The 25,574-nt window shown below is 45.4% G+C and overlaps 1 protein-coding gene across 2 annotated transcripts in view; it reads left to right on the forward strand.

Annotated features, from left to right (window-relative positions):
* Positions 1-9,010: 9,010 nt before the first annotated feature.
* LOC137425078 (E3 ubiquitin-protein ligase MARCHF8) overlaps positions 9,011-25,574 on the forward strand; it is a 216,728-nt gene continuing 200,164 nt past the window's right edge. Inside the window, exons 1-2 of one of the 2 annotated variants that reach the window (XM_068113100.2) lie at positions 9,042-9,300; positions 25,202-25,256. The gene's annotated coding sequence lies outside the window, so the exon portion shown is untranslated. Of the gene's footprint in view, positions 9,301-25,201; positions 25,257-25,574 lie in introns of both variants that reach the window. The other variant, XM_068113093.2, reaches the window with a different exon arrangement.

Below are 25,574 nucleotides of genomic sequence, written 5' to 3' on the forward strand. Positions count from 1 at the left end.
GTCTTTTACTGCAAGTTGGTGCATAGGTAGCACACTTGCCTCGGCTCTGTTGTCTGTTTGGTTCTCAATCCATTTCCAACCTGTCGGATTGGTACTTACATACTCGCGTTAGCAGGAGGAAGTAAATATAATCCCACAGTGTTTATGGAGGAAGAGTAGGTCAGTTATTGCCGGAAATCTGGTGAAACTGCACATTACTGCCCTTGTGTGCAGGGGAATGCGTCATTGGCAAAGCCGTGCCTCCTTGATGATGCATCGAGTGGACTGGATTCATAATCAAATTCCGGGCAACATGTAATCACCTACGACGGTTTGTTTTCCGGTTAACATGTATTTTGGTCAACATGTTCCGGTCAACAAATTCCAAATTTCGGTCAATATTGTAAACATCTTCCACGTTTTTGGCTTCCTCCATCATTTCATGCATTACTGACTCGTGTTTCTATTGCCATGAAATGAGAGATCTTCAGAGGATCTGGACCCATTGTGTAAACAAAACAACTGGAACAGCACTCTGTATAGCACATACCTCCACCAGGCGGAACAGTTTGTCCTGTATCCAAGTGATATGCCGGATCAGCATCCAGACCTGAATCAAAATATATTCTGCTTTGGTCATGTCACATACCCAAGTCTTCCACCAAGTTTTGTCATAATCCATCCACAACTTTTTGAGACATCTTGCTATGTATCGTTTTTGGCCCCATCGCTCAATGATGACGAAACACTTGTGAAATAAAAAAAATTATAGTATCTGGATCTTCACCAAAATCTAACCGATTCATCCTTGTCACACACCCAACATGTCCACCAAGCTTCGTACGAAACTGTGCGTAACTTTTTGAGATGACCTGCTCACAGGCGGATAACCAAACGGGTGAAAACAACTTTTGTCCACCTTCAGTGGCGGAGGTAATTAAAGGCTTTGTTCTATTTCTGCTTGTACCAAGGACAGTACTTTTCTCCGTCAGTGGAAGTCTTCCTGAGGCTGTTCGATCCTGCTATCCGGAGTTTCAAGCAAGGGGTTTGCCACCATCTCTTGCCGACCCCCATTCCTACCTCGTAAGTTTTCACCCCTTATTCCCCCTTCCTAATATACACCAACATTTTCACAGGTTACATTTTCTCCCTTGTCTTTTTCTGTTTGTTAATTCCCTTGTTTGGGTCCAACTGTTACATTGCTGTCTGTCTATTGCCCTTTTATCCTCTGTTACTTCGCTTTTCCATGAGCCTCAATCTTGTATAGACAGGAGGGGCTACATCCGCACATGGTTGGTAGATGTATGGATATAAAATGTATTTGGTGTGGGTGTAAACATTTGAAATAACAAACCATGATAAATCAAAACTCGATGGTCTTGCTGATATCCATTACTTTTCTCCTGTTGGCCATTCCCACTTTCATAAATGTGGCCTGTTTCTGTTATATTCAGTACTTTTCCAGAACGGAAGATATCTGGTGAATCTTGAATTGTTTTTAAATCTGCCTTTATATTTTCTGTTTGAATACTTGCTTGTTGTCATTGCAAAGTAGATGATATTCATAGAATACTTACGCACAGTCAATTTGGTGCGAGCCAAATGTTAGGTTTTTGAAGGGTTGTTTTCTTTGATCCAATACAGCTGCCAGACCATGTGAGTGATATCATAAATTTACATTGATATAATTGTGTAGATCACGCTCAATAAATTTCAAACTGATCAGGTTAAGTGTTGTCCCTGTCGAATTATGACGTCATTGTTAACACCACTTATTCTCCATGCGAAGTTCTTTACAATTTTTTTTTCCAAGATGGCACCTATACCACGTGACCTATGACGTCATAATCATTAAAACAATTCTTCAGGAGGAGGCTCCTATGGTAAATTTTGGGTCCATCGGACCAACAGTTGCAGAGAAGAAAAAAAATTCATACTCATCGGATCAAGCATTATACTTGTCTTATGACGTGACAATGAAGGTACCAATGACATCATTAACATATCTTATTTCCCCATGGGGAGTACTTGACATGCACCGTTTCGATTTTTCCCATGGAGCGGTTTTGGAGTTGCAACGTTTTTCGTTTTTTCCAAGATGGCGCCTGTACCTCGGCGGTTTGAACCCTGGCCGGTCGTGTCCTACCAAACACTCAAATGGTACGTGCTGCTTCCATGCTTGACGCACTGCATTTAAAAGGATGAGAAAACGTACAATCCAGATAGTTTGGTGTCCATTCAGAGGAGGAAATTCTTTAGGAAATACCCCGCTTGGTGCGGTGTAAAAGGCGGTGCCATTTTTGACATTGCTGATACCCAGAGTACCCCATGAAGTGATGGCACTTCCCCCAAGCTCAGTGACTGTATTTGTCTCATCCAACAGGCGTGTGTGTTTTCCACTATGAGCATTAGATCATTTAAAAGTACAATTATATGCAGACAATCCGGTTGCATCAAGCTGGCCTCCAAAGCCAGTCGCCGATTGGGCATCCTCCGTCGTGCGAAGTCCTTCCTTGGCACACCTGAGCTCCTCACCACAAACAAAGCTTTCATCCGCAGCTCAATGGAATACTGCTCTCCTCTCTGGGCTGGTGCTCCTGCCTCACACCAAGCTCAGCTTCACGTTGTTGAAACCAAAGCTTTCAGAATCATTGGAATCTCACGATGAAGCTAATTCTGAGGGCTTTTCTCTTTCTCTCCCACTCCTCTCTCTTCTCTCTCTCTCTTCCTCTCGCTTCCTCTCTCTTCTTCTCTCTTCTTCCTCTCTTCTTCCTCTCTTCTTCCTCTCTTCTTCCTCTCTTCTTCCTCTCTTCTTCCTCTCCAGCAGGCAATCACCTGGTGTTGGCCTAATGGTTAGGGCGGTGGGCTTGGGATCTGAAGGTCCTGAGTTTAAATCCCATTGAATTAACACCAGGTGTGGTTGACCCAGCCTGATCATCCTTCCGAGGTCGGCAAAATGAGTACCAGATAACTGGTTATAGAGAGGCATTGCATCAGCGGCAGACGTGCCCACATAAGTGATGCAACCAGCAGCCGGGTAGCTGCACATGAACCACCACCACCACTGCAGGCAGGTTGGTGGTCTTTGTCTTCTACCGACTCCTTTCCGGCCTTGCTCCCACTGCTCTGTCTGGGCTCTGTACCCCATATATTCCTTCAGGACACACAAGATCTGCCAGCAACTCTCTTCTGGTAAAACTGCCAAAATCAAGACTCTCTGCTCACCTTCTTTCATTCCTCTTTTTACCCCTCTGGAACAAACTCCCTCACTCTCTTCAATCTTACTCCTCCCTCCAGGTCTTTAAAACAGCTGTTCACCACTCCCTGTTACCTTCCCCCGTCGAAAACAGTGATCTTTTCTACCCCCGTTAAAACGCGCTAAATCCACCTCTTTCAATCTCCGACTTCTTTCTTGAAATTCCAATTAGTGCCCATTTGTTTGATACCGTGTAACCCCCCCCCCCCCCCCCCCCACAGCCCCACCTGCCACCCCTCGCCCTTCCACAGATCCCCCTGTTCTCTACTGTTGTACTTGTGTGCTCCCCTCTCTCCCCCCCTCTTGTCTCCAGCTCCCTTTATTATATGTTTTTTGTGTTTAATATGTTAACTCTTACATGAGCCTCGCCTTTGTATACAAAAAAGGGAATTTGTGTGCAATTGAGTGTGGAATATTTTAAGGAGTTTGACAGGGATGTCCGACAGTATAATGGCAGAGGCCCATGGAAATTCCTCGTGGTCGTTTGGGTATTTTGTGTCGAAATGTTATTTGGGGTCTAAAGGGTATTTTGGAGTCTTTAAGGTCCTTGGGATCTTTGGGGTCTATAATGGTCTTTTGGGTCTTCAGGGTATATTGGGTGTACTTTAAGGTCTTTGTGGTCTTTTAGGGTCTTTGTGGTGTTTTGAGTTTTCAGAGTCCTTGGGGGTATTTTAAGTCCTCCAGGTCTTTTGGGTCCTTGGGATCTTTTGAATTGTCTTGGAAAATTGAAAAATTACATGGGAAATTACATGCCTGGTCCTGGTCTGGGAATGTAATTTTCCCACATCTATCAATTTAATTATTTAATCCTGTTCATTCATCTAATTGCTTCACTTCACGCACAGTGGTGTTTATAATAGAGGACATGGATTTGTCCCCCATAAATAATTAGTCCCATAAATAATTAGATATTTGTTTATAATAGAGGACATGGATTTGTTTATAATAGAGGACATGGAGGAGGAAGACCCACTTGTGTTCAGGCCGTTGGTGCTCCTGCGGTTGGCAGTGCGTGCACCGGAAGCATTGCCGGAAAGGGAGTGGCAATCATATATGTGGGAAAATTGCATGCTTGGTCAGGGTCGCCCAGATAGCTCAGATGGCAGAGCACTGGTACGGTTTTCCTCTGGCTCTTTCAAAAGACCGCTGCCTCATTCACTTTCCCCCCACTCCCCCACCCCACTCCCAAATGAACAAAATGCCAAGATGGGTGAAAATTTTATTATTTTCACAACGTGATGGAATGAAATGAAATGAAACGTCCACAAGTACAACTTCAGGGTGCTCTCATATATAATAAAAGCAGCTCGGTCTCGGCGTGCATGCGTCCGTCCATCCAGCAACGATAGGCCTATAGGGGATTTATATGCCATATGCATGCTTGCCATGAATTAGATGGCCATCTTTTTATCAATCAGATGCTCGGCAATCTGCATACAGTTGAGTAAGGTGAGGATAGATGGGCTTAAAACGAAAGCTCTTCCTTCTTCATCACATAACAATGTTATCTCATATCGATTAGGACCTGTAAAACATACAATAAAAAGAGGGAGCAGAAAACGATGGGAGAGAGAGAGGAAAACATACAAGCACAACCGTAGAGAACAGGGGCATCGGGAGATCTGTGGAAGAGAGAGGGCCGGTGGAAGGGGAGGGGGGAGGGGGGGGTGGTTGGGGAAGGGTTACACAGTATAAAACAAATTGACACTTCTAGGAATTTCAGGAAAGAAGTTGGAGATTGAAAGGTGGATTTGGGGTGTTTTAACGGGGTAGAAGAGATCAAGGTTTTGGATGGGGGAAGATAAGAGATGGTGGTGAACAGCTGTTTTAGAGAGGAGAGGGATTGAAGAGAGTGTGGGAGTTTGTTTCAGAGGGGTAAAAAGAGGAATGAAAGAGTGAAGGTGAGCAGAGAGTCTTGATTTTGGCAGTTTAACCATAAGAGGGTTGCTGACAGATCTTGTGCGACGTGCAGGAATATTTGGGAATATCAGAGAGAGAGCTGGGGGAGCAAGGCTAGAGAGGAGTCGGGAGAGGACAGTAATATATTGCCCTATCAAACAGTATTTCTGATTATACACCACTAGCAACAGTACCCGCCCTATGGGCGAGGCTTCAATTTTGAAGCCCAAATGAAAAGGTAAAATATCAGAAATTGAAGGCTTTTTTATTTTAAACGATTCATATAAACATCCGTTGAATCATATCACACGCAAATCATCAAAATCTAAACAGTACATGGACGATCACGTACCACGTATGTCTCGCGTCTCGCTCGCTCTCATGTTGTCCCGATAATGATCCTTCCGCAGGTTCACCGACGGAAAACTTGTTACGACTTTTACTTCCTCTAGACAGTCAAGTTCGCTCATCTTTTCGGTGCACCGGCACGAGCCGAGAACGGCCCGTGCAGGGGCTGATCAGAGGATCTCATCAAACCGTCAGATCGGTAGTAGCGACGGGCGGTGTGGTGTGTACAAAGGGCAGGGACTTAATCAACGCGAGCTCATGACTCGTACTTACTGGGAATTCCTCGTTCGTGGGACACTGTCTCAAGCCCCAGTCCCCATCACGGATGGGGCTCAGCGGTTTACCCGAGTCTGACGGCGAAGGGCAAGATACACGCTGGCCCGTCCAGTGTAGCGCGCGTGCGACCCCGGACATCGAAGGGCATTAAACGTTCATTAAACATTAAACGTTCATTAAAGGGTTACGAAATGAAAAACATTACGAAATTACGTTCACACCGTCAAGTCAAACACTACCGTGAACACACATCGTCACAATGAGAACATCGTCACAATGAACGTTATGTGAACGCGAATGTTATGCGGGAGTCCAAACCTGAGAATGCTGGAGACCAAAGCTGAAATTGGGAAAACTAAATAAGCCTATTTTACTCCTGGACATCCCAGGATTACCCACCCAAAATATCTTTGCGATCGGTTCAGCAGTTTTTACGGTACCTTCGAACAGACAGACAGATGGACATTTGGTGAATTATAGTAAGATATACAAACTATTTCTGATTATACACCACATATACACCATTTATTCATAAAACGGTAATCTTTCGCCCTATCAAACGGTATTGCTGACTATACATCACCTTTTACAGCATCGCAAAGCAGGTCACTACTTGCAACACAGTTGAGAAAAGGATACAAATAAAAAAAGCAGCTGATACTTCAATAATTTATTCGGAATATTTTTAAAGGCTGAAAATTAAATTTTATTTATTTTCCCTGAAAACCTGTTGATCAAAACACAATACCATCTATTTATTACGTAAACAAAAATGGTAGAATTCTTATTCTTGGGAAAAATGCCAGGGGCATATAAAAGGCCCCTTTATTAATTATATGGTACGTGCCAGATGGACAGGACTGACGGATGGACGGACGGACGGTGCACGATGACAATATCCTATCTGAAATTCCAATTCCAGATAAGCTAAAAATGGGGCATTGCTGTGTCTGTTGTTTACTTTGGTACCACGTGATCTCCTTTGTACCAGTTTATGATATTGGGGGGAGTTTTGGAGGCGGAGCGCATGCGCAGTGGACAACTTAGCATGATGCGAATAAATCCGCTTGCTTCTCGTACTTTGTGCTGATTACTGAGTCCATGGGCATAACACATAGTTATGAAGAAATAAAAGACAAATTTTCTGTCTTTGACTAATGTGAGAATGTCATTCTGAAATCCCAATCCCTCTTGGGCACCTATCACTCGAAGTCCATATCGAAATGTTTATATTGTTGCTTGTAGGCGGTCGATGACACGACAAGCAATCCTCCATCCATATCGGCAAGATTGTCAACAAAATACAGCTTTAAAATTAATCAATTTAGCAAATGAAAACACAATGATGCAGTCCACGTGTCGTTTCGCTTTGTTTAATTGTCATCCAAGATGGCGGGTCGCAAAAGTGGTGACGTCACACGCACACTGCCTATAGACCGATCCGACGGAGGATTCAATGGACGGGCGCCCTCAATAGACGCCGCCATAGCTGTGGGGCGCCGCTTCATTCGGCTTGTAGTCCATGGGCTGGACCCCAGATTATAACCAATCGGTACCAACCAGAGGTACCAGATCAAAAATATACTTTTACTAAAGCTTATTATGTGTCATCTTATTATGTCATCTTATATGCTTATTATGTGACAAACTCAGCAGTTTTGACTTCTGCCATTTGTGCCTCGTCAGGCTGAAGTGGTGTGATTGCTGGAGGACTTCTTCTGTCGCCACAGTTGTAAATGGGTGACACAAAGGGTTGAGGAGGAATAGAGCGTCTTCTGTCCTTCTGCATTCCTTCTCTGTTTGTGGGGAGCTGGGCTGTTAATACTTGCGGTTGTACAACAATCCCATTAACTCGATGTGATGTCCCTCCTCCACTGAGGGTTTCCTCCTGCCTGTCAATGTTGTCGTATGCTAACACAGTAGGAACCCCAGGATAGATATTTGATGGCAGCACAATATCATTTTCTGGTTGTGTTTGCAATTTCTGCAGACACGAAGCTGTGTCTATTTCCAACAATGTAGAATATGATATCCCATGACTTAGACGGTTCAGAATCTTTATGATCTCGACATTACCAGTCAGTGATTTTACTGTCCAAGGCAATAATATGTACTTTGATGTCTTTACTCTGCCTGAAGTTGTTCCATATATGAGATCTTGAGTGAATGACCACACCAATCTCTGAACACGAGTTGTGCTACTTGACCTCTTTGTTTCACCAGTTAACAATTTTGTTAGAAACGCTTTAAGTGATGATGGGATGTCCACATATTTGTCATCTAGTTCATTTGGGTAAGGTGGCCAAGGCTGTTCATTTTTGGCTTCCTTTATTTCATTCCGCAAATGTAAAGCTGCTTTAGAGAGCCATGCCTCAATATCCTGATCATGCTTTGAGTACATGTCAAGTTTCTCCTTCATCATCATATGTTCTTCTGCTCATTTTCGGAAGGGGGCTCGGCATGCCGTAGCATAGGGTACGCGGTTGTTAACAAAATAGGTTTGGTGCAGGTGGAAGTGGAAACCGGATACCCCCAGGTGCCAGGTGCCTTCAGGGCGGCATGGCCGGGCGCCGTATCGCCGAAAACGGGGTTTGTATCGTGTGCCTTCAGGTGCCAGGTGTCGACGACCGCTCCACACGTATAGAGAAACACTTGTATCACGGACACTTTTCATGTACGATCGCGATGATAGTTGTGCTGGCGCAGACAGCTGGAGTTAAGTTTGGATCTGGCCGCCCCCCAGTAATGGCGGACGCAAGATCGCCGCCTATTGGCGAGGGGGGCACGATGGTCCTTATCGGATCGGTCTATAGTTAGCGAAAGCGTCCATGAAGAATCAACGTTCAAAACAAACCCGGGACGATCACCCTCTGGTGTGCAAGCACCAGTCATGGTAAAATAAGGATGAGTGTTTCAATGGATAACCAGGCAAACGTCACTCCGAGAGTCGTGATCTGCTTGCTGCCTCATACCTGTTGGACACGGCCTGAAACATGATATTGATATCACTCAGATTGGCCAAAATGACGCGCGCTGTTTGCGAAGGACTGTACCATTGGCGGGAAGGGACGAGCACCGAATTATTTCTACGTTTGCAACTGCAGGTGGAGAAGCAAAATACAAGTGAAAAAAGTAATTTGAAATGTAAAATATAATTATTTTTGAAATCTCGAATAACAATTGCCTCACATGTGAGACGGCGAGATTGGACAGTTTTAAGGGGGGAAACCGCACGAGGAGCGCGAATGGTTTGTGCCACGCCGACGCGTGACGGCAACTGACAGCTTCTTCTTCCTCTTACCATTGGTCCCTTCTTTCGTCTTGCATTCATTGCATTGTCTTCTAATTCCTGATAGTGATTGCTTTTCCTTTATCCCTTTTTAATAGGTTTCCTTCCTTTGATCTCCTATTTTCTTTCATCCTTTGTCTTTTGTTTCCTCTTATTAATTTCGCTGTTCGACAGATATTTATTTTAATCTGACATCGTTTCCTCGTACTCGTAGTCTTCAAACAAGATCATCAACCGTTGGTTGCGGGCGAGGGTGAGTTTATTCGACCATACACCCCTCCCCCCCGACAATGCGATGAATACACGCACACACACACACACACACACACACACACACACACACACACACACACACAAACACGCACTCCCATCACAACACACACACACACACTCCCATCTCACACACACACACGCACTCCCATCACACATACTCCCAACACACACACACACACACACACACACGCACTCCCATCACACATGCTCCCATCACGCACACACACACACACACACATACTCCCATCACACACACATACTCCCATCACACACACACATACTCCCATCACACACACACATACTCCCATCACACACACACACATACTCCCATCACACACACACACGCATACTCCCATCACACACACACATACTCCCATCGCACACACACATACTCCCATCACACACACACACACACACTCCCATTACACACACACACACACACACATACTCCCATCACACACACACACACACACACACACACACACACACACACACACACCCATTATTACACACACCACTGGTTATTCCGTTGCCCCTGGAGCCAAATTTACTCCTTCCTTTGGTGGTTATCATCCCTTCAGGCTCTGTTACCTTTCCTGACCTCGGACAAGAAACCTACACTTTGCATCATTAAATATATATTCCAGACCTGTAAGCATATAAAAACCGTTTGCTGATTGCTTTCATAATAATGTAATCATTAAATGAGCAGCTTGGTGATGGAGCCGGGAAAGGCTTGTTCCATTACCCTCACCGTCGTGGGTTCAACCCCTTGGCTGCTCGGAGATGAGACTGCCACCTGTGGTTCTATTTGCCATATAAAATGCTGCCTACCTTGGTGCCCAACCTCCTAGGTTCAGGTTATGGGCTTTCTTCCCCCACCAGTGATGCAATCATTTGACAGCTTCAGAGTGAGCATTTTCTTTCCTGACTGTGCCTTTTAAATTTCCAATATGTCTCACCAGGCGGGGTCTCACTTGTGTGTAAATGGTAGATCAGCTTTCTGGAGCCAACAGGTGAAACGTGTGCGTTCACTGACAATTGAATGTTCTTTTTTCACAATTTTATTTTTGACAAACTTTTTGACCATTTTGACAACTTTTTTGACAAACACTGACGATTTTTTTTTCCTGTATACAAGATCGAGGCTCGTGTAAGAGCTAACATTAATCACAAAAAGACAAACTGACACATAAAACATAAGATAAAGGGAGCGGGAGACAAGATGGGGAGAGAGAGGGAAGCACACAAATACAACATTTGAGAGCAGGGACATCGGGAGATCTGTGGGAGGGAGAGGGCTTGGGGGGAGGAGGCACGGGAAGGGGGGGGGGGGGGGCGGTGGAGAGATATAAAACACATGGACACAGCTAGGACTTCCAGGAAAGAAGTCGGAATTTCAAAAAAGTGGATCTGGGGTGAATTAGCGGGGGTAGAAAAGATCAAGGTTTTGGTTGGGGGAAGACAAGAGATGGTGGTGAACAGCTGTTTTAAAGACCTGGAGGGAGGAGTGGGATTGAAGAGAGTGAGGGAGTTTGTTATAGAGGTGGGAGAAAAGAGCGAAGATGAGCAGAGACTCTTGATTTTGGCAATTTCACCATAAGAGGGTTGCTGGCAGATCTTGTGTGACCTGTATGAATATTTGGGGGACAGAGCACAGAGAGGGCTGTAAGGAGGGGGGGGCTAGGCCGGAGAGGAGTCAGTCGAAGACCAGAAAGACCACCAACCTGCTTGCGGTGAGTGAGTGAAAGGCCCTCGGAGTTAGCTTCATCCCGAGAGATTCCAATGATTCTGAAAGCTTTGGTTTCAACAGCGTGAAGCCGAGCTAGGTGTGAGGCAGGATTGAATTTTCACCATAGGAGAGCCTCCTCCTGTATAATTTGCGAAATCTATATATATATATATATATATACATACACACACACACACACACACACACACACACACACACACACACACACACACACACACACACACACACACACACACACACACACACACACACACACACACACACACACTAGCTTTGCTCGGCTCGTTGAGCTCGCCTCACCAAGCGTCGTAACTGAGTATAATGACTGTACCTGAGTTGCTGTGTTGTCATGATTTACAGCAATCATAATACAAACAATTATTTTGCACAAATGTATTTGTTGTGTTTGTGATATTACATTTTTATCGGCAATTTAGGTTGAAGATTTAGGTTGAATGTTTTTTTTTCAAGAAGGAACCCCTCAACACATACATAGGGGAGGGGTAGGTGCAGACTGGAAGTTTGGGACGATTTCACCTTACCACCACGTAATTCAAAACACCTCACCACCAAGTAATTCAAAACACCTCACCACCACGTAATTCAAAACACCTCACCACCAAGTAATTCAAAACACCTCACCACCACGTAATTCAAAACACCTCACCACCAAGTAATTCAAAACACCTCACCACCAAGTAATTCAAAACACCTCACCACCAAGTAATTCAAAACACCTCACCACCAAGTAATTCAAAACACCTCACCACCAAGTAATTCAAAACACCTCACCACCACGTAATTCAAAACACCTCACCACCAAGTAATTCAAAACACCTCACCACCAAGTAATTCAAAACACCTCACCACCACGTAATTCAAAACACCTCACCACCAAGTAATTCAAAACACCTCACCACCAAGTAATTCAAAACACCTCACCACCACGTAATTCAAAACACCTCACCACCAAGTAATTCAAAACACCTCACCACCACGTAATTCAAAACACCTCACCACCACGTAATTCAAAACACCTCACCACCACGTAATTCAAAACACCTCACCACCAAGTAATTCAAAACACCACCACCAAGTAATTCAAAACACCTCACCACCAAGTAATTCAAAACACCTCACCACCACGTAATTCAAAACACCTCACCACCAAGTAATTCAAAACACCACCACCAAGTGATTCAAAACACCTCACCACCAAGTAATTCAAAACACTTCACCACCAAGTAATTCAAAACACCTCACCACCAAGTAATTCAAAACACCTCACCCACAAGTAATTCAAAACACCTCACCCACAAGTAATTCAAAACACCTCACCACCACGTAATTCAAAACACCTCACCACCACGTAATTCAAAACACCTCACCACCAAGTAATTCAAAACACCTCACCACCACGTAATTCAAAACACCTCACCACCACGTAATTCAAAACACCTCACCACCAAGTAATTCAAAACACCTCACCACCAAGTAATTCAAAACACCTCACCACCACGTAATTCAAAACACCTCACCACCACATAATTCAAAACACCTCACCACCAAGTAATTCAAAACACCACCACCAAGTAATTCAAAACACCTCACCACCATGTAATTCAAAACACCTCACCACCACGTAATTCAAAACACCTCACCACCATGTAATTCAAAACACCTCACCACCACGTAATTCAAAACACCTCACCACCACGTAATTCAAAATACCTCACCACCACGTAATTCAAAATACCTCACCACCACGTAATTCAAAAGACCTCACCACCAAGTAATTCAAAACACCTCACCACCACGTAATTCAAAACACCTCACCACCACGTAATTCAAAACACCTCACCACCATGTAATTCAAAACACCTCACCACCACGTAATTCAAAACACCTCACCACCACATAATTCAAAACACCTCACCACGTAATTCAAAACACCTCACCACCAAGTAATTCATAACACCTCACCACCACGTAATTCAAAACACCTCACCACCACGTAATTCAAAACACCTCACCACCAAGTAATTCAAAACACTTCACCACCACGTAATTCAAAACACCTCACCACCACGTAATTCAAAACACCTCACCACCAAGTAATTCAAAACACCTCACCACCAAGTAATTCAAAACACCTCACCACCAAGTAATTCAAAACACCTCACCACCAAGTAATTCAAAACACCTCACCACCAAGTAATTCAAAACACCTCACCACCAAGTAATTTAAAACACCTCACCACCAAGTAATTCAAAACACCTCACCACCAAGTAATTCAAAACACCTCACCACCAAGTAATTCAAAACACCTCTCCACCAAGTAATTCAAAACACCTCACCACCAAGTAATTCAAAACACCTCACCACCAAGTAATTCAAAACACCTCACCACCAAGTAATTCAAAACACCTCACCACCAAGTAATTCAAAACACCTCACCACCAAGTAATTCAAAACACCTCACCACCAAGTAATTCAAAACACCTCACCACCAAGTAATTCAAAACACCTCACCACCAAGTAATTCAAAACACCTCACCACCAAGTAATTCAAAACACCTCACCACCAAGTAATTCAAAACACCTCACCACCAAGTAATTCAAAACACCTCACCACCAAGTAATTCAAAACACCTCACCACCAAGTAATTCAAAACACCTCACCACCAAGTAATTCAAAACACCTCACCACCAAGTAATTCAAAACACCTCACAGCCATAAAACACGTAATAAAAACACCTCACCACCACAAAATTAAAAACACTCACCACCACGAAATTGAAAACACCTCACAGCCATAAACACATAATGAAAACACCTCACCACCACGAAATTAAAAACACCTCACCACCACGAAATTAAAAACACCTCACAGCCATAAAACACGTAATAAAAACACCTCACAGCCACAAAATTAAAATCACCTCACCACCACATCATTTAAAAACACCTCACCACCATGTAATTCAAAACACCTCATCACCACATCATTTAAAAACACCTCACCACCATGTAATTCAAAACACCTCATCACCAACTAATTCAAAATACCTCACCACCACATAATTGAAAACACCTCACCACCACATAATTATAAATACCTCACCACCACGTAATTGAAAACACCTCATCACCACGTAATTGAAAACACCTCACCACCACGTAATTCAAAATACCTCACCACCATGTGATTTAAAAACACCTCACCACCACATAATTCAAAATACCTCACAACCACGTGATTCAAAACCACCACAACGTCATTAAAAACACTTCACAACCACGGAAACAAAAGTTTGAGGGAGTCATTAAGTGTCAACACACACACTGCCCAGATGTGCAGATATATAGATAAATGACTGTACCCGAGTTGCCGTTTTATCATGGTTTAAACCAATCATAATTCAAACAATTATTTTGCACAAATGTATTTGTAATATACGTGATATCACATTTTATAAACAATTGAAGTAAAAAAAAAAAAAATTCCCCAAAAAAATTCAAAAAAATAAATTTTGAAAATTTTTCAAAAAACCTTAGGACATACCGACAGGAGAGATATGTGCATACCAGAAGTTTGGTACGATTTCACAAAAGTTTGAGAAAGTAGTTCCATGACAAGACAAGACAACACACAACACAACACAGACACTGCACAGATATATATATAGATACACACTGCTGTCATTCTGTCCTTGACTGTAGGAGTGTTGTGTCCATTGCTGTGTCATTTTGTTTTGACTGTATTCAGGTGCGTGCCTTTGTGTTGCAGTGCTGTAACTTTTGTTGCACCACCCGTTGTGATGTTCATGCTTTTTGTTTTTTGTGATTGAAGCAACCTCTTGTTTATTGACGTGTTTAGTAAAGATAGCTGAACTTTACCTGTGTTCCAATATTTTTCATTTTTGCTTGGAGGATTTCAATGAGTGTCCTAAAGATTTGATAAGTTTCTTTTGATGTTATGTAGTATATATGTATAATGTATATGTATATATATATATATATACCAGTTACTGTGCGATTTCATACCATCAGTGGTGAACCGCCATTAAGGTATCCCATCCCGCTATACTGTACCCTAATGGGAGCGATAAGTACCCCATTAAGGTCGGAGGGTTCTCTTGAGAGCTTCACAGGCGGAGCATACCGTACATGGCGGTGACGTCATTACGTGCGCTCATTGAAAGCTGGAGAACTGAAATTATATTTAGATTGGTTGCTCCCGGCAGCATCCAGGCGATTCCATATAATGAGTGGATACCAAAGATAATGTGCTGTGTGGCAGATGGTACTTATCGCTCCCATTAAGGTACAGCATAGCGGGATGGGATACCTTAATGGCGGTTCACCACTGATGGTATGAAATCGCATAGTAACTTGTATATAATCGAATGATTTTCAGTCATAAGTGTATGCAGGACTCACTGCGTTGCCCTGATGAGCCCCAAAAGGATGAAACCAGGTCGGTAACTGTGAGTTTTACATACACTTATGACAGTATCTGAACAAAGATCAAAAATTATGCTCTGTCCGATGGTTCTCTTGAGAGTTTGACAGGCAGAGCGTACATACATGGCGGTGACGTCATTACGTGCGCTCATTGAAATCTGGAGAACTGAAATTATATACATATATATATATATATATATATATATATATATATATATATATATATATATATATTGTTACGGACCGCGGATAAGATGTTAATTTGCCGAGCGGATGGCGCCGCGGCCCGAACTGTTTTTACAATGACTAGACCCGATCCCTTAAACGTGGGCCAAATCGTGCCACAGATATTCAATGGGGAAAAGACAAAGGCGACATGGATGTGAAGAAGAGGAAGACAGAAGTAGGGAATACGAATATAATTTATTTGCTATTTACAACCAAAAGTAACCAAGGAGAAGGAAGGATAATAAAATAATTTACAGAAGAAATCAGAGACACAGTGAAAATCGCTAGCTTATCTAAACAGGCTTAATTAATACCCTGGACAGAACAAACAAAGACGAACTCACACGGGGAATTGCAGAGTGGATTGGCTGGAAGGAGGTGGGTGGCTGGAGGGGGAGGAAGGCACGGAGCTGGCTGGAGCTTGATCCCGCACGGGACGTCGGGCTGGACCTCGACGGCCGCCGATGCCACCGATCCTGTCGTGTGCGCGGGGTAACGGGTCGGAGCTGCTTGGTGGAGCCAACGCTGCTGGTGGGGGGTCTGGCGTGACGGGTTCTCTCTCCCTCTGTCCCTCTCTCACAAACTCCAGGACTCTCTTCAGGCTTGTCTGTCTTCTGATCTCCTCCCTCCTCCACTCTCCTGGGGGCATCTCCCGCGGGTTATATAAGCCTCACCCTTGACCCTTTTGCGAACCTCCCCCAAACGTTCTCTCTCCGCCCTCTAAAGCCAACCCCTCGGTCTGGGTTGGTCGGCAAGGGCTGGTTCACTCCTCCCCTCTATGACGAGGTGGAGACACGCCCTTCTTCCCCGACCTTACCTCGTGGCCAATGGTGGTTTTGGGGCGATTCGAGCTAGCCCCAGCCAAAGGGCAGCAATGGCGAATGAAGAAAACCGCCCAAATGCAGTTGGCAATTGCAGCAAACCTGGCAAACCTGGCACTTTGAAGATGCCATGTCGGAGGGATCTACTTTATTTAATGCAGTGCAATGGAGTGTCAAATTAATGGAAGACAAATCCTTAGCCTAATACACAGAATAAGGAAATAACTGTCAACAAGGGGGAAATCTATTATTGGCTAACGTGAGTGCTTATGAACTAATTACGGGACGCACTTTGACCTTTATACACAGACTGGAGGCAGGAGGGTCCAGAATAAAGCAATAATTAAAAAAACACAATAAAAAACAATCATCATATCCACAACACTGCACCCTTCTCCTCTTAGGCATGTCCCGGGCCTCTTACCTTAACTTTTAGTGTGGCACGTAGGTGTAGTTCCCTCTACATTTAACCTGACCCTGAGTGTGACAGTTTTAAAACATAAATAAATATGTCCCGCTGCTCCATTGCACCCTGCCTAACAGATTCACGCCCACAGCTAACCGAATTGTGGAATTGTCTTCAAACTATACATTTACGGTGGGGGCGCATTATTTACAATGACTACTTTATTTACAAAATGCAACCCAGGACCTGTGATCGTTCTTTTTGGGGGGGGGGGGGGAGACAGTCTGCCCTGCATCGATGCACCATGAAGCACCCAAAACGCACCAAAACACCCTCAAGCACTAATCGGTGCACAGTCATCACTGTTCAATAAAAAATAAAAACAGCAAACCCTGGTGCTGGTCTTGCTCTTCGGCTCCCTCTGCTGGCTATTGCTTTCTTCCAGTTGTCATCTTCTTTGCTGGCGGCCTATTTGCAATAAAATTTGCACAAAACGTGTCCATTTTTTTTTGATTTATTTATGGCCCACAGGGCCGACTATGTGTGGTTCACCTGTGCGGCATAGGTGCCCTGTGACCAAGGTCCGCCAGCAAGATCTCGGGCCCTCATGGCCGGTTCCAGCAGAGGGGCCTTGCCCCAACCCATGGGGTCCATAAGTGGTGCTCGGCCACAGACATGTGGTCCATAAGGTGGTGCATCGATGCAGACAGCTGTGGTTCTGGGAGTTTCGGGCGCCCAATGGCGGACTCACGCACGCTCCCCTCGGTGCCCAGTGGCGCACAGTCCTCATGTGGGAGACAAAAGGGGGGAAAAGACAGATGAGCGAGGGGTAAGGTCACAAGGGTACACATCAATAAGGCAATGCAAGGTGAAGTGCGTACGGAGAGCGAAGTGAGAAAGCTCGTCCCTACCGTACGTCACCCCCCCTGTCACCTACTCTACCCTTGCCCTTACCCCATATTTACAAAATCTACACCTTTACAAATTTGTCACTACTGTCATGTCTCCCCATATCTCTCCTATACCAAATTCATCACCACAATCCCTCTAACCAAAATTTGCCATCACTTAATTCATCATCAATCCTCATAAGGAGGAAGAGATGGAACATCAGCACAATGTCACACCCACGTCATGATGCATCTCACATTCCAAACATTTGCATCAAAATAATAAAGTAACAAAACATCCATGGCATGGTGTGGAGTAGCGTCACCCCAGGTGAGTGGATGTAGATGGTGCGAGGAGATTCTTAATCCTAACTATCCTCTAAATGACATTAACACACTTTACCCTACCCGGGGTCTTTCCCTGCCAATCCATTGGCCAACTTACACTATGGGTTCTAAAAACCAATTCCCATTGACCGAACTGTGGTGCTTATCAATTTGGGGTCTCACTCCCCCGATTCATCTCCCGGTGCCCTTGCACAATTTCCGGGCTGGGTTGTACAGCTCTCCAAGCAGGTCTACCCACCTGCACACCTCCACCACTGCAGTTGCCACCCGAGCTTACCTAGCTCCTCACCCTAACCTATCTAACTGGGGAAGGCCCCTCCTGGCTCTGTCACCCCTCGGTGCCCTCTGGCACTGGGCTACCCGGGTCCGTCCTCCAGATCCTCGGGCCCCATCCACAACAACTACCGGCTCCCCGAGCCCACCTGCGGCCTCACCTGGCCGACATCCTAACAGTGGCGGAGTGTCAACCAACTACACACACTAACAGGCTACACGCCCAGCCATTTCCACAACACTAATGCACCCATCCAAATACCATTCTTCCACCACGCACCACAGATGCCAATATCCAACCACAATTTACCTGTACCCTCTACCTAACTCTTACACTACCCTCCCCGGGTATTCGTGATGGGGTCCATCCTCCTTTCCCCCATCCACACCTTCGCACCATCCACACCTTCGCACCATCCACACCTTCGCACCATCCACTCCACTCCACAGTTTCCACCATACTCACTCCACGAACATCCATTCCAATACTCCATATATTCCAGACCATTTATTCCATAGACCTGTTTTTCATACACCTGTCGTTGCACACCTGTGCAATCACACCTGGTGCCACCTGCACCCTCCTTCCTTCCTGGACCATTTGGTCAGCACAACTCACATCACTATCACTCACTCACACACTGCTCCATACACCTGTGCAATCTCACTACAACTCACAATCACAATCATTTACTCATACCCTGCACAATATACTTCCGATCCTCTAACACACGGCATCATCTCATCTAACTACTCCCCTCTGGAACTTGCGCTTCCCAGTTGCCCCTTTAAACTACTGCGCTCCCTGGTCATTATCATCCAAACTAATCTACCTGCGTCCCCACTACAGGTATCATTGTCACTACCTAATCTTACCGTTACCTAAGGTCATCTTCTCTAGATCCCTACACACGATATCCTAACCCTCCCGGGCTAGTTTTCACTGCCAACCCCATAAAACTAGTGCTCCTTTGCCCCCGCTGTGAGAGATGGCAGAGTTGCCATCCCACCACATCGGGCATCTTCCACTACCAATTTTGCACACCAAATTCCAGCTAATTAAAATTTTGCCAATCACTACCAATCACTCTACCATTACCAATCATCACTCTGCCAATCCTTTGTCAATCCTCAAATTTTGTTTTTCTAATTTCGGGTCCAAAACACTATCCTCATCACACGTCTACTCACTTGAGCCTCTCGGTGCGCCAATTCACTTATACAGCCCGGCTTCGCACAGCCGAGCAATGAATGCGGGTTGCTTGGTGCTGGCGGCTGGATCCGTCCGGCCTTCGGTGCAGGGAAGGAGGTTTACCCGGGCCGAGATCCCACGCACCATCTCGGCACAGAGCCGTCCAATGGCCCGATCTCGCCCTGCCGGAACGCCTCAACCACAAAGGGTTGTCGTGACGACCCTTCCTACCGGGCCGCCCGCTCCGCTTAGTGGAGCACGGACGCGGCCGTTCAAAGCGCGGCCCGGCGTGGATCCCGCACGGCGGTTCTTTCGAAACCGCCGCGGATCCCCGCGGCACGCAAAGCTGCCCGGTTCGCACCAAAGGCCCGATTCGGCTATACGTCGCTCTAACCGCTAACCCGGTTAGCGTCGATGCTCCACTTGCATGCTCACACCCCGCAGCCCGTTCCTTGCTCATACATCCAGCCGTTCCCATGCTCCTCGTCATTGCACCTTTTACACACTCAGGTACACTCATTCCGCTTACAGACTTGGTCACACACCTGACCATCGCACACCTTTGCACACACTCGTCGTTCGCACACCTCACCAACACACCTCTTCGCGCCCCCTCCTCGGTCACCTCCTCTGTGACAACCACAGGTGTGCTCTCACTTGCACAGCCAATCACGTGCCTCACTACCAACTCCAGTGTGCATTCCCATACGCGCTCTACCATTCCAGGTGTGCATCCTTCCATTCCAGGTGTACATCCTCTCTCACCTGCCACAACCAACTCACGCTCCGTGTCACTCTCACTACTTTCACCACCACACTCGGTCGCGCACTCACCCTTACTCTCGACAGCGCACTCTTTCCTCATGCACCCGTCCGTTACACACCTTTCTCGCGCATCCTCTTGCGCACTCTCTTCCGTTACACCCTCTGTAACACTCACCACAGGTGTGCATGCTTCCGTTACATCCCCTGTAACACTCCCCACTACGTGCTTCCATGTGCCCCCCCGCACACGCGCTACGACCAACTCACTCTCGACAGCACACTCACTCCTCGGCGCGCACTTTTTCCTCACACACCCCAGAGTCGGACATTCTCGCACACCTCCTCCTTCGCACTCCGTACCTGTCGCACACTTCACCAACGGCCTCTCACGAACACCCGGATCCAAAGCAACCCCCAAGCCGACTGAAGCTCCCCTCACATCATATACATTTCCACGTATATCGCCACTCACCTCGGCACCTCGTCTCCGCACCTCCTTCGCCACCTGCAAACTTTTAATTTGGTTAGCGAGCACACCATCACGATTTGAGCACCGACCTTGCACATATTCCATTACTTCCTCCTTTATCTCCCTCTTAGTTTCCCTCCGTCTCTTCTTAATTTCACTCACCCCCTCTTCCACTTCCTCTAACTTTTGCTCCACCTCTTTTATTTCCCGGTGCGTCTCCTCAATTTCGTCCTCTAACGCTACCTTGACCGTTTCTATGTGCGTCCTCACCTCCCGGGCCTTCGTCTCCATTGCTTCTGTCACCTCGTCCAACCTCGTTGTCAGTCCCTCACGTACCATCTGACATTCCTTCTTTGTCGCTATCAATTCGTTCCTGATGTCTTTTTGTGTCGCCTTTAACCCGCCTAGTACCGCAGTGTTCTTTTCCACCTGCTCCACAAGTCCCTTTTGTCCCACCGTCAGCTGTTCTATTTCCTGCGTCAGGTCCTCTATGCCCCCCTGTAACCTAGCCGTATTATTCCTCCCCTCCTTCTCCATACGCTTCTCACCTCGCCTTACCTCCTCGCGTACCCCCGAGACCTCCTCGCTTACACCTCGTCCTGTTTCCTCCTTCATTTCTCCCATCTCTTTAGTAGATGCCGTCCTCATCTGCTCTAATTCATCCCTCTGAGCATCCAGTTTAGTGTCTAACCCGATTTTCACCTCCTCTATCTGGTTCCCCATCCATTTGATTTCCCGGGCGGATTGCTCCCCTATCTCCCGCAATTTGCCTTCCATCCTATCTTCTAGCCCCGTTAACCCATTCTTTACCTCTTTTATCCCATTGTCTAACCCTGCAAATTTACTGTCCAACCCCTCAAATTTATTGTCCATATTGTTTAACCCGTCTCTTAATTGCTCACTAGTACCCCTCGCTTCATCCCTCATTGCCCCAATTTGGTCTCCCAGCCCCCTGTTCTCTTCCATGAGGGCCCGCATTTGCAGCATGAATAGGCCCCAATCCATCGGCGGCGCTGCTACGGTCGCGGGCGTGGCGAATTTGGTGCCGCTGTAACCACGTGCGCGAGGGCGCCATTTTGTGCACCTGATACTCGCTCAACCACCTCCTCATTGCTCTCCTCTATTTCTTCCCTGTGGTCCTGGGTTACCCCTAGCCCCTCTTCTAGCTCACCCACCTGCATCCGATCACCTTGATTGTCCATGGCACGACTTCCAAATTTAAGATTTTAAATAAAACAAAATTTCTTTTTGGGCCACCCGTAATTTTGAGCGCGCTATTCGCGCTCCAGGTCCGAATCTCACTCCCAGGCACCAATTGTTACGGACCGTGGATAAGATGTTAATTTGCCGAGCGGATGGCGCCGCGGCCCGAACTGTTTTTGCAATGACTAGACCCGATCCCTTAAACGTGGGCCAAATCGTGCCACAGATATTCAATGGGGAAAAGACAAAGGCGACACGGATGTGAAGAAGAGGAAGACAGAAGTAGGGAATACGAATATAATTTATTTGCTATTTACAACCAAAAGTAACCAAGGAGAAGGAAGGATAATAAAATAATTTATAGAAGAAATCATAGACACAGTGAAAATCGCTGGCTTATCTAAACAGGCTTAATTAATACCCTGGACAGAACAAACAAAGACGGACTCACACAGGGAATTGCAGAGTGGATTGGCTGGAAGGAGGTGGGTGGCTGGAGGGGGAGGAAGGCACAGAGCTGGTGGAGCTTGATCCCGCACGGGACGTCGGGCTGGACCTTGACGGCCGCCGATGCCACCGATCCTGTCGTGTGCACGGGGTAACGGGTCGGAGCTGCTTGGTGGAGCCAACGCTGCTGGTGGGGGGTCTGGCGTGACGGGTTCTCTCTCCCTCTCTCACAAACTCCAGGACTCTCTTCAGGCTTGTCTGTGATCTGATCTCCTCCCTCCTCCACTCTCCTGGGGGCATCTCCCGTGGGTTATAGAAGCCTCACCCTTGACCCTTTTGCGAACCTCCCCCAAACGTTCTCTCTCCGCCCTCTAAAGCTAACCCCTCGGTCTGGGTTGGTCGGCAAGGGCTGGTTCACTCCTCCCCTCTATGACGAGGTGGAGACACGCCCTTCTTCCCCGACCTTACCTCGTGGCCAATGGTGGTTTTGGGGCGATTCGAGCTAGCCCCAGCCAAAGGGCAGCAATGGCGAATGAAGAAAACCGCCCAAATGCAGTTGGCAATTGCAGCAAACCTGGCAAACCTGGCACTTTGAAGATGCCATGTCGGAGGGATCTACTTTATTTAATGCAGTGCAATGGAGTGTCAAATTAATGGAAGACAAATCCTTAGCCTAATACACAGAATAAGGAAATAACTGTCAACAAGGGGGAAATCTATTATTGGCTAACGTGAGTGCTTATGAACTAATTACGGGACGCACTTTGACCTTTATACACAGACTGGAGGCAGGAGGGTCCAGAATAAAGCAATAATAAAAAAAACACAATAAAAAACACAATCCTCATATCCACAACAATATATGATATATATATATATATATATATATATATATATATATATATATATATATATATATATATATATATATATATATATATATATATATATATATATATATAACAAGGATGGATGTCCGTTCGCTGTTACGCTGATTGGCTGTGTGAAGCTAGATGGTGCACTGTGATTGGCTCCTGGCAAGATTGTCGTATCGTCTTATTAAAAGCTGATATTCAAAATCTGTTTCAATATTCTTACGATCAGAACTCATGGGCTAAATAATTATGTCTTAATCTTGGGTGAAATCGGAAAACAATTGTGAAAAAACAATTTTTGAAAACCTAATCTATAATTTAATAATACGCTCCACGGGACATGAGGTTAAACTGCTCCAAACGGAAGTGTTATATTCACAATCACCATGAGTTCCCAATAACTTTTCTCATCAGTGTGAAAAAGAGCAACAGCGACTATTAAAAGCATCATCAAATGTCGAAAGGTTTCAGCCCATCGGCGTCACAGGCATTCTGAAGTCCACAGTTTGTGTCGGCTTCAGGCTTCAAGCCTTCCTGTCTATCTGACTTCCATTATGGCCCAGTAGAATTGGGTCAATCCAAGCTGTATAAACACGACGTATTATATATGCACATGAGCAATAATAATATTTTGGCTTCATTGCATAACTTGAGTTTTTTTTTAGTTTTTTTTTTAGGTATCGAGCAATGAAACCAGTGTTCTGTGCCTATGCACTGCACGCCCGAATTTTTAAAATTATTATTTCAGAATAAAATTAGAATGGCACTCAGTAGAGAGTAAACCTCCGCTTGGTTGGCCATATCACTCAATGGTGAAGAATCACTTAAAAAATTATACTAGCTGGAGCTGGATTCGGATCCAGATCGTCACAAAAATTGAATCGATTCTTCCTTGTCACACACACAACTGGTCCAACAAGTTTCGTCCAAATCCATCCATAATTTTTGAGATATCCTGCGATGTATCATTTTTGGCCCCATCTCCCAATGGTGAAGAATCACTTGAAAAATTAAATAACTCTCATATCCGAATCCATATTCAGATCTTCACCAAAATCGAATCAATTCTTCCTTGTCAGATACACAACCTGTCCACCAGGTTTCGTCCAAATCCGTCCACAACCTTTTCAGCTATCCTGCTATGTATCGTTTTTGGCCCTATATCCCAATGGTGAAGAATCACTTTAAAAATTCTCGTAGCCGGATCCGAATCCGTCCATAACTTTTTGAGAAATTTTCTTAACAGACAAATGGACACACAAACAGACAGGGGTGAAAACATAACCTCCATCCACCTGTTTGGAATCACATTCCGACCCGTTCCCGTTTCCCATTCCCTTGTTTCAAATAATTTGTCGGACGTAATCCATGACTTTGTGTGTATAATCCCCTGTGCTATGTTGAGTTTTGTGCAGCCATCATGATTGTATCGTATAGGCTTTTAAAAAGCTGATGTATCTGTTTATTTGATTTTATTTGACACCGTATTTGATTTGATTTTAATATCATCCCGGGCGACCAGTGGCAATCTTTTTGGACTTGGATTCTACTTTTTGCGTCACCTTTTGTTGCTCCAGTGAACGTCATTGTCTGCTCTGTCTTCGTGCTCTACGACAAGCATTGATGATGTATAAAAAAACTCCAAAAATCCAGTATAAACACTTCGACATCTTCCAAAAACACTATGTCATCTTCTTCTTTCACTGGCAATGTATTTTACTCCCAAAAACATCTGTTTGCAGTTTTCAACTCCAACACCTGCCCTGTACCTTCACCCGATTATTTACCATTGGAAAGGTAATCATCGATTTACATGGTTGAAAGAAACCGTTGGCTTTAACTGATTGGAGAGGGGATTGGGGGTGGCAGAGGGGATTGGGGGAGGAAGAGGGGATATATTTGGTGGAGGAAGAAGGGATTGGAGGAGGGAGAGGAGAGTGGGGTGAGACGGGAGAGTGGAGGGAGTGGGGGAGAGACAGGGGAGTGGGGGAGAGAGAGTACAGTCGAGAGGGGAGGGGGATCCTATGCTAGCTTTTCTCTTAACTTGTGATAAGTACTCGTGTGTGTGTGTGTGTGTGTGTGTGTGTGTGTGTGTGTGTGTGTGTGTGTGTGTGT

The sequence above is a fragment of the Myxine glutinosa genome, chromosome 4 (genome assembly GCF_964187855.1).
Source record: "Myxine glutinosa chromosome 4, kmMyxGlut1.1, whole genome shotgun sequence".
In the NCBI taxonomy this organism is placed as follows: Eukaryota; Metazoa; Chordata; class Myxini; order Myxiniformes; family Myxinidae; genus Myxine; species Myxine glutinosa.